Source organism: Acipenser ruthenus, chromosome 22, assembly GCF_902713425.1.
Source record: "Acipenser ruthenus chromosome 22, fAciRut3.2 maternal haplotype, whole genome shotgun sequence".
NCBI lineage: Eukaryota > Metazoa > Chordata > Actinopteri > Acipenseriformes > Acipenseridae > Acipenser > Acipenser ruthenus.
Genome location: NC_081210.1, coordinates 8380508 through 8393480, shown reverse-complemented (window position 1 = coordinate 8393480; position 12973 = coordinate 8380508).

Genomic DNA, 12973 nt, shown 5'->3' with positions numbered 1-12973 from the left:
AAAATGGCTCTTCCCATGAATGTGTGATGCTTAAAATGATATATCTGGCGGTACTGTGCATGTAACCTGCCCAAGTGTTGGACATTCAACTCCAGAGACCTCTCTCCCGTGCGAAGAAAAAAAATAAAATGTATATAATCTCTATCAAGCAAAGAGGTGAGATTTCAGAGCAGAGGGTGGAAGGATAATGCTAATTGTTTCATTCCTGCCTTATAGGTTGTGTTCAGATTATTGCATTTAAGATAGAGTATGATTCTGGACTTGACCAGTGTCTGGAAGAGTGGCCAGTACCCCAGTTGTGGTGCTCTTTCAGGTACCTACAAGGACTCAAAAGAAATTGAAATGTGTTCATCAGTACTGTACATGTAGATGGCTTTCCTTCGTGTCGCTTGCCATGCAAATGTAATCCCTGATATGCACCCAATATTATATAAAGACTTAGATCAATTGCAACATACCACTTAATTAGACCATTATCTTGGTACTAAATTCGGGTTTGGTTCAACCACTGTTAAACCATTACATTGGTCAAAATTAAACCCTAAACCACCTAAACCAATTAATTGGTTTAGAAAAAGCCATTTAGTTTATTTTAGACCTGTTTTAAACAAATTATTTAAAGACTAATGCTGTGAATTTAACTTTTCCTTGCAAATTCATCTTCACAGTAATGTGTTGCCTCTTGTAATATTGAATATGCCTATATGAAACCTAAAACAGCATTTTATATAGCATTTAAGTGACTATATTGTACATATTTAAACATTTTAGGAGCAATGTCCAGAAAAGGAACAGGGAACTACAGCACCGAACAAAACATGTTCCTGGTGGAGTGCTAACTTTTTTGACAAGCGGTACCTAATTTGAAATTCGTTGTCGGTGGTATTTTTAGATTGTCATCTTAGTATCTGTGATCATCTAACCATGCGCACCCTCTGGATTGGGTTGGAAATATAACTATATTGGATCCATGATGAAATCCTGTTTGTTTTAAAAAAAAAAAAAAAAAAAAAATCTTACATATTGTAACTATTTTATTCTTGGTATTTAATTTCTTCAAAATATGCTATTTTGAAGTTACTAATATATCACATAGTCCTGCTGCATGAATGCATAGTGACGCCAGTGTCATTTAGCTATACCTGCTTCTATACGTTTGTACATACTGTTTTTAAATTAAGCAGATGGGCATTTGGGTAGACACTGTTAAAAATAAAGCAAAAGATGAAATAAAGCACAGCATGTGCATACCTTTTGTTCACAAAAGCACTTAAACAATAGTTATTTATAGAAAAAGTCAATCATTTTTAAAATATAAAACTATAAATGGCACAGGGCTCCCGAGTGGCACATCCAGGGTGTTCTTGGCTCACAGCACACCAGTGACCCCTGTAGTCTGGCCGGGCACCTGCGGGCTTGCCTGTAAGCTGCCCAGAGCTGCGTTGTTATCTGACGCTGTAGCTCTGAGGTAGCTGCATGGTGGGTCTGCAGTGTGAAAAGAAGCGGTTGGCTGATGACACACGTTTTGGAGGACAGCGTGTGTTCGACTTCGCCGCTCCCGAGTCAGCACGGGGGTGATAGCGGTGAGCTGAGCCTAAAAATAATTGAATATGCCAAATTGGGAGAAAAAATGATAAAAACAATTGGCGACTACTAAATTAAAAAAATTAAAAAATATATAAATGGCACTTGAATATGTTTTATGCACCTCTTACCTGAAGCTGTAATATATTTGAATTTTGTTAAGTACACCGTGTAACAATTTTTTTTTTTTTTTTTGGTTCCTGGGTAGTAAGTGTTATTTCCTAATTGCTTATGCCTCAAAAGTATAGAAAATGGCTATTATTCCCCACAAACTTTGCTTTTGTGACCAGGACAGTGATATTTTGAAATTTACCTATTTTCCAGAACATTCCAGATAGATTCAGTGCTGAGTAAACTTGGAGTAACTTCTAGAACTTTCTGAACTTAAGTGGATAAGTGGCTGCCTAAGTGGATACATATCTGCATTTTTCTGAGATGGCATCAAGAGGCTGCAAGCATCCGGCAGACGCATTTTGCTATGTCTGCGGCCAATTTATCAAGACAAGAGCGAAAAAGTACTCCGTGGAAGCATCTGCTAAGATGTGTGAGGCCTACAAGGCATATTTCGGCATGCCTGTCGGGGATCAAGACAAACCCTGGGCACCTCATTTCACCTGCGAGCACAGCAAAAAAACTCTGGAAGGTAAGATGGACAATTGTTGCTCTGAATTTTATGTTATAAAATTTGTTAATTTTAAAAATTGTAAAAGTTTTTAATTTTAAATTGTTTTACAATTTTCAATGTTATTGAAAAAATATATATGAAAAATGTTGCGAGAATCTCTTACACATTAGTCATGGGTGAAATAAATGTATTTTTGTAGAATGGTACAGAGGGGAAAAGAGAGCCATGAAGTTCGCTATCCCAAGAATTTGGCGGGAACCCATTGACCACTCAAGCAACTGCTACTTCTGCATGGTGGACCCTTCCAAACGTCGGACTGGCAAGAATGCACCTGCTATCACGTATCCGGACCTTCCTTCATCCATCGCCCCGGTGCCACACTGCCATGAGCTCCCCGTACCCACTCCTCCGGAAAGAGAGCAGCTGTCTTTAGAAGAGAGCAGCAAGTCAGAGAGGGAGGAGACGTTGTAGATCCAGACGACAATTTCAGAGGTGGAGCTGAGGAGAGAAACCCATACTACCCCAACCAAAAAGACCTCAACGACTTGATTAGAGATCTTGGTCTCACCAAGTCCAATGCCGAGCTTTTGACGTCTAGGCTCAAACAGTGGAACTTGTTGGATGAAAGTGTGCAAGTCGCAGATTAGAGGAAGCGTCACCAACCTTTTTCCCTCTTCTTCACCCGTCAAGATGGGCTCTGCTTCTGCCACAATGTGACCAGTCTGTTCGAGGCAATCGGAATCGCCTGTAACCAGAATGAGTGGCGCCTCTTCATTGACAGCTCATCCAGGAGCCTCAAAGCCGTGCTGCTCCATAATGGTAACAAGTACCCGTCTATTCCCCTGGCTCACTCGGTGCACCTCAGAGAGGATTACAACAGCATCTAGACCTTGCTGGACGCCTTGAAGCATGATGAGTACGGCTGGGAGGTCATAGGAGACTTCAAAATGGTGGCATTCCTGATGGGTCTCCAAGGCGGTTTTACCAAGTTTCCCTGCTGTCTTTGCCTTTGGGACAGCAGGGACACCAAGGAGCACTACCACAGGCGGGATTGGCCACAGCGGACCGAGTTCTCTGTGGGGAGGAACAACGTCAAGTGGGAGCCACTGGTGGACCCCCGGAAGGTGCTGATGCCACCACTGCACATCAAATTGGGCCTTATGAAACAATTTGTCAGAGCTCTAGATAAGGAGTCGGCAGCCTTCAAGTACCTTCAAGACTTCTTCCCTAAGCTGTCTGAGGCAAAGGTCAAAGCCGGTGTCTTCGTCGGACCACAGATAAAGAAGATCCTGGAGTGCAATGAATTCCCCAAGAAGTTCACTAGTAAGGAGAAAGCGGCTTGGAACAGCTTTGTCGCAGTGGTTCGGGGCTTCCTGGGCAATCACAAGGCCGAAAACTATGTGGAGCTGGTTGAGACTCTGGTGAAGAACTATGGCACAATGGGCTGTAGGATGTCCCTCAAAGTCCACATCCTTGATGCTCATCTTGATAAATTCAAGGAGAACATGGGAGCGTACTCGGAGGAGCAAGGCGAGCGCTTCCACCAGCATATACTTTGAACGCCGCTACCAAGGACAGTATAACGAGAACATGATGGGAGACTACATTTGGGGGCTGATTCGTGAAAGTGATTTACAGTATAATCGTAAATCTCGATAAACTACTCACTTCTAAATCTTTTGTAGTCATTTTTGTATTACTTTAGTATAAATACATGTTAATTTGGATTCATGTGTTGTTTTTTTCTGACTTTATGTGAACGAAAAGACACAAATTCACCCGTTTTCTCATTGGGAATAGGTAAATTTCAAAATATCACTGTCCTGGTCACAAAAGCAAAGTTTGTGGGGAATAATAGCCATTTTCTATACTTTTTAGGCATAAGCAATTAGGAAATAACACTTACTACCCAGGAACAAAAATTGTGTTACGTAGTGGTATCTTTCTGATGGGAATACTGTTCCTCCAAAGGTAGAAAACCCATAGTTAAACCTGCTGCTTTGTGATCTAAAATAGGCCACTGCTGGTACATTGAATTTGAAAAAGCCTTTTGACACCTTGTGGTCTAAATTGGTACATTGCAATTGAGCTCATCGGTTTAAACCTCAATTAAACCAGTTTAAATGTTATGTTGCAATTGAGCCAGCCTGTTTGTCACAATAGATACGAGTTTTCTGAGAGGCAACAAAGAGCCTTATAAGTGATACAGTCCTGTACCTGAGAACACATTTTGGTTTTGGCTGTATTCTGAATAGCAGTGTAATTACAAATTAACTAACACCCAGATTATAGATTCTTCAGTTCATATTAATTTAATCATCCTCTTTGAACACTTACTGGTATTATTCATGCTAGGTTTTGAGGTTCAGTATGAATCAATAATATTTAGTTCATATGAATTGACATTTGAAGCTGGTACTATGGGGATGTTTCAACCTTTACCCCTCAGTGAAAACTCCACAGCAGGATTCTTTAGAGCATTTGACAGCATCAGGGAATCCCCCTGTATTGCATCAGCCACTTAATTTTCAGGGTAGTCCCTGGGTAGGTGGTTGATGCAATTCCCCACAGCTCTAGAATCCAGCTGTTACTCATCCTGCAGGGGAAAGGTTGATAGAAACCATCTTTATCGAAATTACATTGTTGTTTTAATTTAACTTAAAATAAACAGTTTCCCCCACCAACTTCACAGGAGGAAATATGTGTTTTATTTATTTTTTTGTCCAGCCACTATGGGTCCAATTACTCTGTGAAAGAAACAATGAGTGTGTGTGTCAATGGGGGAGTCTTAGTCTTAGTGATTAAAGCAGGTTCGGAAATTGGTGATTCTAACAACCCAAGTGTGGTTGTAGCGCCAGACGCTGTTTTGGCAATGTGAGAGTGGCACAGTGCTCCTCAGTTCTGCGAGTTTCACACTCTGAGCGGGATTCGCTGAGTCTCTGCAGTGAGTTACCATAATTACAATCCCAGAGGTAATTTCATCAGGATCATTAGCATTGTCGAGTAAACAAGAGGCCTGCTTTTAATTATTGGCCATCCAGGCAGAGGAGCCAGCACTTTCATCATCAGCATCATCATAATATTTGTACAAAAAAAAGAGAGCAGTATACTGTGCAGCTCAGTACTGGGGCAAAGACATTTTAAAAGTAATAATGAAAAACCCTCGGAAGCCTGTGTTGCTTTAATTATATCTTGAATTTGAAGTAACAGAATTATCTTTAAACTAGTAACCTGACATCCATCCATATATTAAAATATGTGCCTGTTTAGTCAACATTTTTTAGGACAATAGACTACAATATTGACCCTCTAATGTCACACGCACTGACAAAGCCCAGCTGATAACACAATCTGAGCTATTTCCGTATGATCATCATATCAGTAAAAAAGTCTTTCATTACACATACTAACACTACTGAGAGAAACTAGTCCATCTATGTTTTGCAATCAATCTTGTATCTTGTATGTGATCACTGATCATCTATTCCTTTTTTAAATACACATTTCTGGCTTTTGCTCCTTTAGTATTATATATTTGTTTATATTAAATCAATCTAAAAGCATGCACATATGATTCACTATAAATTCTAATTAAGTAAACAATGATTCAAATGCAACTCGTTGACCTTAATTAATCATGAAGAAGCACACATTTTACATGAGTAAGTATTGAATGTATCCTAAATTGATTCTAGCTTCATGTGAAATCAATAGAAATATGTTCATAAATAACTATAAGTAAATTACACTTATTTTAAGCTTGTGTGGGTGTGGGAGTGTATATATATATATATATATATATATATATATATATATATATATATATATATATATATATAATTATACATGCACTAATGAGTTTGAAAAATGTATGCTTAAAAATGCTTAAAAAAAAAAAAAAAAGAAAAATTAAATGGGGACTGAAAGCCGCCCTGAAGTAAGAATTTTGTTTTTTCCCAATGTACCAGTCCTTCTATTTAGCTATTAAAGAAGGGTAAAGTGGCTAAAGTGATATCAAGTTCTTGACCTTTACCTAATTTTACATATGTACAAAGGCCTTTGACCTTTGCACCATTTAATAATACTTGACCACATTTCTAAATGGATACGAATTGAGACTGACAACAGTTAGCATGTTTATAAGACTCTTGCATTTAATAAATACAACTCAATTACAAATCCCATCATTAATCAAGACGAAAGGTACCTCAAAAGACAACAGTGAATTAGTCACTGTGGGGCATTAGCAATTAGCATTAGAAACTCAGATCACAAGAACCGTTTACTCTGGTTTCATAAAAAATATGTAGCCATATAGAAACCATGCTATAAATGCAGTATTAGTTTAGAATGCTGTCTGAAAAACACATTTACCTGACCCAACTTGATATTTGTAAAGAGGGATAAGGTGCAAGTACAGCATGTGCCTTTTTCATAATTACTGTAACATGCTCAAACAGTCCTAATCCAGATATGTTATTAACGGAGTGCCAACCATCCGTGTGAGTTTCAGTTCAACAGGTTCAGGACTTCTTCAATTTACTGGGTACTAAAGTAGATTTGTGTGCCATATGTGCTGGCCAGGAACACTCCTGCCCTTATCCCTGCACAGGCTTTATGGATCAGTAAAAAGGCCCAGAGTTCCCGACACACAATGCAATTCTAACAAATGCTAATGTTCTAATTCTACCCCACCCTAGACTGGCTCAGTGGATTAGTTGTGTTACTTCTGATTTGCATTGGCACAAAAACCCATCTAAGATGAGCTCTATACCAATCCATTGAATATGCATTGAAGTGTCCCTTCTTTAGTACATGCTCTGCATTCTTACATATTTTTATGTGTGTGTGTGTATATATATATATACATACAGTGAGTGTACAAAACATTAGGAACACCTGCTATTTCCATGAAATAGCCTGACGAGGTGAATCCAGGTGAAAGCTATGATCCCTTATTGATGTAACCTGTTAAATCCATTTCAATCCGTGTAGATAAAGGGGAGACAGGTTAAAGAAGGATTTTTAAGCCGTGACACAATTGAGACATGGATTGTGTATGTGTGCCATTCAGAGGGTAAATGGGCAAGACAAACGATTTACAGTAAGTGCCTTTGAACGGGGTATGGTAGTAGGTGCCAGGCGCACTAGTTTTAGTGTGTCAAGAACTTCAATGCTGCTGGGTTTTTCACGCTCAACAGTTTCCTGTGTGTATCAAGGATGGTCCACCACCCAAAGGACATCCTGCCAACGGTAGGCCAGTCGTCGAAAAAGGCTCATTGATGAAAGTGGCCAAAGGAGGCTGACACGAATTGTGCAGAGCAACAGACGGGCTACAGGGCAGCAGTGTGGAGTAGTGGTTAGGGCTCTGGACTCTTGACCGGAGGGTTGTGGGTTCAATCCCCAGTGGGGGACACTGCTGCTGTACCCTTGAGCAAGGTACTTTACCTAGATTGCTCCAGTAAAAACCCAACTGTATAAATGGGTAATTGTATGTAAAAATAATGTGATATCTGTATAATGTGAAATAATGTATAATGTGATATCTTGTAACAATTGTAAGTCGCCCTGGATAAGGGCGTCTGCTAAGAAATTAATAATAATAATAATAATACAGTTAGTCAACTGACAGTCCAGTACAACACTGGTGCCGAAAGACCCATAAAAGAATGCACAACTCGTCAAAATGACACGAATGGGGTATGGCAGCCGACGACCTAACAGAGTGCCACTTCTTTCAGCAAAACACAAGAAACTGCGGTTGCAGTGGTCTAAGGAACGAAAACACTGGACACTGGAGGATTGGAAAAAACATTGCCTGGTCTGATGAATCCCGGTTCCTGCTGTTTCACACTGATGGGAGGACTAGGGTATGGAGAAAACCACATGAGTACATGCATCCATCATGACGCGTGTCAACATTGCAGGCTGGTGGTGGTGGTGTGATGGTGTGGGGTGTGTTTTCATGGCACACATTGGACCCCTTGATAAAAGTGGAGCAATGTTTGAATGCCACAGTATATCTGAACATCATTGCCAATCAGGTGCATCCCTTCATGGCAGCAGTGTATCCATCTGCTAATGGATTTTTTCACCAGGATAATGCCCCATGGCACAAGGCTAGGATTGTCCAGGAATGGTTCCACGAACATGACAGTGAATTCAGCTTACTGCAGTGCCTGCCCAGTCACCAGATCTCAATCCAATTGAGCATCTGTGGGATGAGATGGAACAAGCTATTCGGAGTAGAGATCCACTACCAGGCAACTTGACACAGCTGTGGGAAGCATTGGAGTCAACATGGGCCAGCATCCCTGTAGAACGCTTTCGACACCTTGTAGAGTCCATGCCCCAACGAATTGAGGCTGTTCTGAGGGCAAAAGGGAGTGCAACTCAATATTAGGAAGGTGTTCCTTATGTTTTCTATACTCAGTGTATACACACACACTATGTTACAAAGATTAACCTGGAGTATATTGCATATATCTTGTAACAATTGTAATTGTAATAATAATATAAAACACACAATGCCCACTAGAGAAGTTAGCCATAGTGTATGTTATCATAGATACCGACACAACCATATTTTGTTATTGTGATTTTGCATTGTGTATCACACTGCTGTGCTGTGTTTTTTCTATACAATGCATGTTTTAGATCTCTACTAGATGCTGTAGGTAGATAGAAAGATAGATATGAAAACAAAATGCTACACAATGTGGTATCTGTGTAAGCTTTGGAAGACTTGTTGACAGAAGCCTCGCTGTGAAATCTATCAAACACGTTGCAACACAACTGTCAAAACTTGTTATGTAGGCAGAATTCAGCACTACAGATAAAGGCTTTGTTAAAATTTAAATAACAATGTATAGCCAGGGGTGATAGCTTTACAGATGAGAAAGAGGAAATCCACTATGATTCCACTGGGGTCGTACTGCATTAGTATATTTCCTAAAATATAAAGGCCTTGGGCACAATACCAAGTAACTGTCACTCAATATAATGTTGGATGCATTCTCTTAGCCATGTTGGAGAGATTATTATTATTATTATTTATTTTTTTGTAAGTTTTATAATGCAATGACAAAACACATTCATGGTCTGTTCCGACATCAAGTTGTTACTGGTGGTTCGCCCGTTCATATGAATTATTAAATGTTACCAGGACTGAAAGCCGCTAGGCCTCTCTGTTAGGGGTGTGGTGCTGGTTACAGTACAATAGTTATTATGGCTCATTATTATTATTATTATTTATTTCTTAGCAGACGCCCTTATCCAGGGCGACTTACAATCGTAAGCAAATACATTTCAAGTGTTACAATACAAGTAATACAATAAAAGCAAGAAATACAATAACTTTTGTTCAAGTGTGACAAACCACAATTCAATAATACAGCAGATAATAGTGATAGTTACATCAGGATATGATAAAATAGTGATAGTTACATCAGGATGTGATTAAATACAAAGTACTACAGGTTAAACACTTGGCAGATTACAGTATTCTGAAGTACAGGATTAAATGCAGTAAAATAGGGGGCAGATAAGAGCAGAATAAAGCACATTTACATGAAGGGTGATAGTGTCCCAGGATACAAACAGAGGAGTTCTACAGGTGCTGTTTGAAGAGGTGAGTCTTAAGGAGGCGCCGGAATGTGGTCAGGGACTGGGCAGTCCTGACATCTGTAGGAAGGTCATTCCACCACTGCGGGGCGAGGGTGGAGAAGGAGCGGGCTCTGGAGACAGGGGAGCGTAACGGAGTCTTCTAGTGCAGGTAGAGCGGAGAGGTCGAGTGGGGGTGTAGGGAGAGATGAGGGTCTGGAGGTAGCTGGGTGCAGTCTGGTCAAGGCATCTGTAGGCGAGTACAAGAGTCTTGAACTGGATGCGAGCGGTGATCGGGAGCCAGTGGAGCGAGCGGAGTAGTGGAGTAGCGTGGGCGAAGCGAGGCAGAGAGAACACCAGGCGGGCAGCAGAGTTCTGGATGAGCTGGAGCGGACAGGTGGCGGACGCAGGGAGGCCAGCCAGGAGGGAGTTGCAGTAGTCTAGGCGGGAGAGTACCAGGGCCTGGACCAGGAGCTGGGTAGCATAGTTGGTGAGGAAGGGTCGGATTCTTCGGATGTTGCTCAGGAAGAATCGGCAAGTGCGTGCCAGAGTGGAGATGTGCTGGGAATAAGAGAGGCAGGGGTCCAGGGTGACTCCAAGGTTCTTAGCTGAGGAAGAGGGAGAGAGTGTGGTAGATTCCAGAGGAACAGAGATAGAGAGATCAGAGGAGGGGGAGGAGGAGGGAAAGAAAAGGAGGTCAGATTTAGAGAGGTTGAGTTTGAGGTGATGAGAGTGCATCCAGGAGGAAATAGCAGACAGACAGGTAGAGATACGAGAGGAGATGGTGGAGTCAGAGGTGGGGAAGGAGAGGAAAATCTGAGCATCATCAGCATAGAAATGGTATGAGAAACCATAGGATGCGATGAGGGGGCCCAGGGAGCGGGTGTAGTGAGAGAACAGGAGAGGACCCAAGACTGACCCTTGGGGGACTCCAGTTAAGAGAGGGTGAGGTGTGGAGGTTGCTGCACGCCAGGTTACCTGGTAAGTGCGGTTGGAGAGGTAGGAGGAGAACCAGGCCATAGCAGTGCCAGAGATCCCCAGGTCAGCAAGAGATGATAGTAGAATAGAGTGATCAACAGTGTCAAAGGCAGCAGAGAGGTCGAGGAGAATTAGGACAGAGGAGAGAGAGGCAGCTCGGGCACACTTAAGTGAGTTGGTGACAGACAGGAGGGCGGTTTCAGTGGAGTGAGCAGAGCGGAAGCCAGATTGGAGAGGGTCAAGCAGAGAGTGGTTGGACAGGAAAGCAGAGAGCTGGCGGTGTACAGTCCGCTCGAGGGTTTTGGAGAGGAAGGGTAGGAGGGAGACAGGACGGTAGCTCTGGAGGGAGGTGGGGTCGAGGGTAGGTTTTTTGAGGAGGGGAGTGATAGAGGCTTTTTTGATGGCAGAGGGAAAGATACCAGAAAGTAGAGAGGTGTTGAGGAGGGAGGAGATGAAGGGGAGTAGAACAGGAGCAGCAGCTTGAAAGAGGTGAGTGGGGAGGGGGTCCAAGGCACACGTGGTGGGTTTGTGACCCTGGAGCAGGGAGGAGAGGTCAGAGTCTGAGAGGGGCAAGAAGGTGGAGAAGGAGGGCGAGTAAGTAGGGGATGTAGTGAGTGTAGGGGTTGGAGCAGGAGGGGGTGCGGGTGAGGGAGAGGTGTTAAAGAGTTTGCGGATATCTGAGATTTTAGAAGAGAAGAAGGAGGCAAAGTCGTCAGGGGAGATAGAGGAGGGAGGAGGAGGGGGGGGAGGTAGAGAATAGTTTACGTGGGTTGTTAGTGGAGGCTTGGATTGGATTGGTGTCCTGGCTCATACGACAGGACACGCCCCTTCCAAACTCTGGAGTTACCATTCAGAAACTCTTCATAAAATGTATATCACTTAAGATGAACTGAATGCTTTCCTTAATGCACTTAGAAAACTCTTTATGAACACCTCTATTCTTTAGTACTTTTCTTAATTTAGTATTTCCTGGAAAGTATGTAATTTGACAATTATGCATATCAAATATTCCTCCATTCAGATACTTAGAATATCAATAAGATTATTTCAGAATGCATTTTGCATGTAAACATACTGAATAAGATCTGAGGTACTGTGGTTGAGTGAGGTGGTGTTGAAGGAAGAATGGATGTCCAGCCAGGGTAGCATGTCAAAGTGAGTTATCACACTTTGATTTAATAAAACAAAGGGCAGCAAATATAGCACCATTTTGCTGTATATTTTTTTACATGTGATCCACAGAAAAATCATAGCTGCCACTTTTTGACACTTCAGTTTAATACAGAGGATTAATGCTTAAAATATGAAGGACTGAGTGTCAAAGTAGCAAGTCACTAATTAAAAAAAAAAAAAGTCGATAGGTCTGTTGACTTGAAAGTCCAGCCACCACAATTTCCGTTATATAAATGCATCTGTCTGTCAGTGTAAAATAGTGTAGCCTCCCATGCAAAAACGGGGGGCATTGAGGAGGGAAATATTGAAGCTGGAACAAAGACCTCCCCAGCCTATTGTCTCTTATGGGAAGTATAGTACTACTATCATATAAAACACGACTGGTTTAGCCCGTTTTGTCTTGAAAGTATTTTAATGGTATACTGTCTGGACTTTTCAGTTTAACTAAAACTCTAAACCCTAATACAGTTTTACCCTTGAAACAGGTCCTCTCACCTGTCACTTGTTTAGAACTAGTAATGTAGTCTTGGTCTTTATTTTTTATGTTATGAAAAGATCCATCTTCATTTGGTGTAAGGATGGAATTGTGCACAGAATCTTGAATCAATGTTGTTTGTGCTCTTTTAATAGATTTCCTATAAGGGTCCAGTGGCATCATTTTCCTTTTGCGCCCTTTTGGGATATATTAGCCAAGGACAAGAGTGTGCACTTGTTTCAGGGTAGCAAATAAGGCACTTTGTGCATGGAATTGATCAGATTTACTGTAGTGGTAAAGCTCTTCAATAATTCTGGATCATTTCTCTGTGATGTCACTGCATTCCACAAGATGTTTGTAAATTGAGCCAGAGACAGCTGGATAAGTATTGCCTATTGCCTGTAATGTAATGGGTTTGAGGCAGATCTACAAGTGGTTTTAGAAGCTTAAAGAAATGATGACAAGCACACATGCGACTAAAACTATGTGCTGGGCAACTGCACTTTTTAGAACATACATTAACAACACTTTGTAAT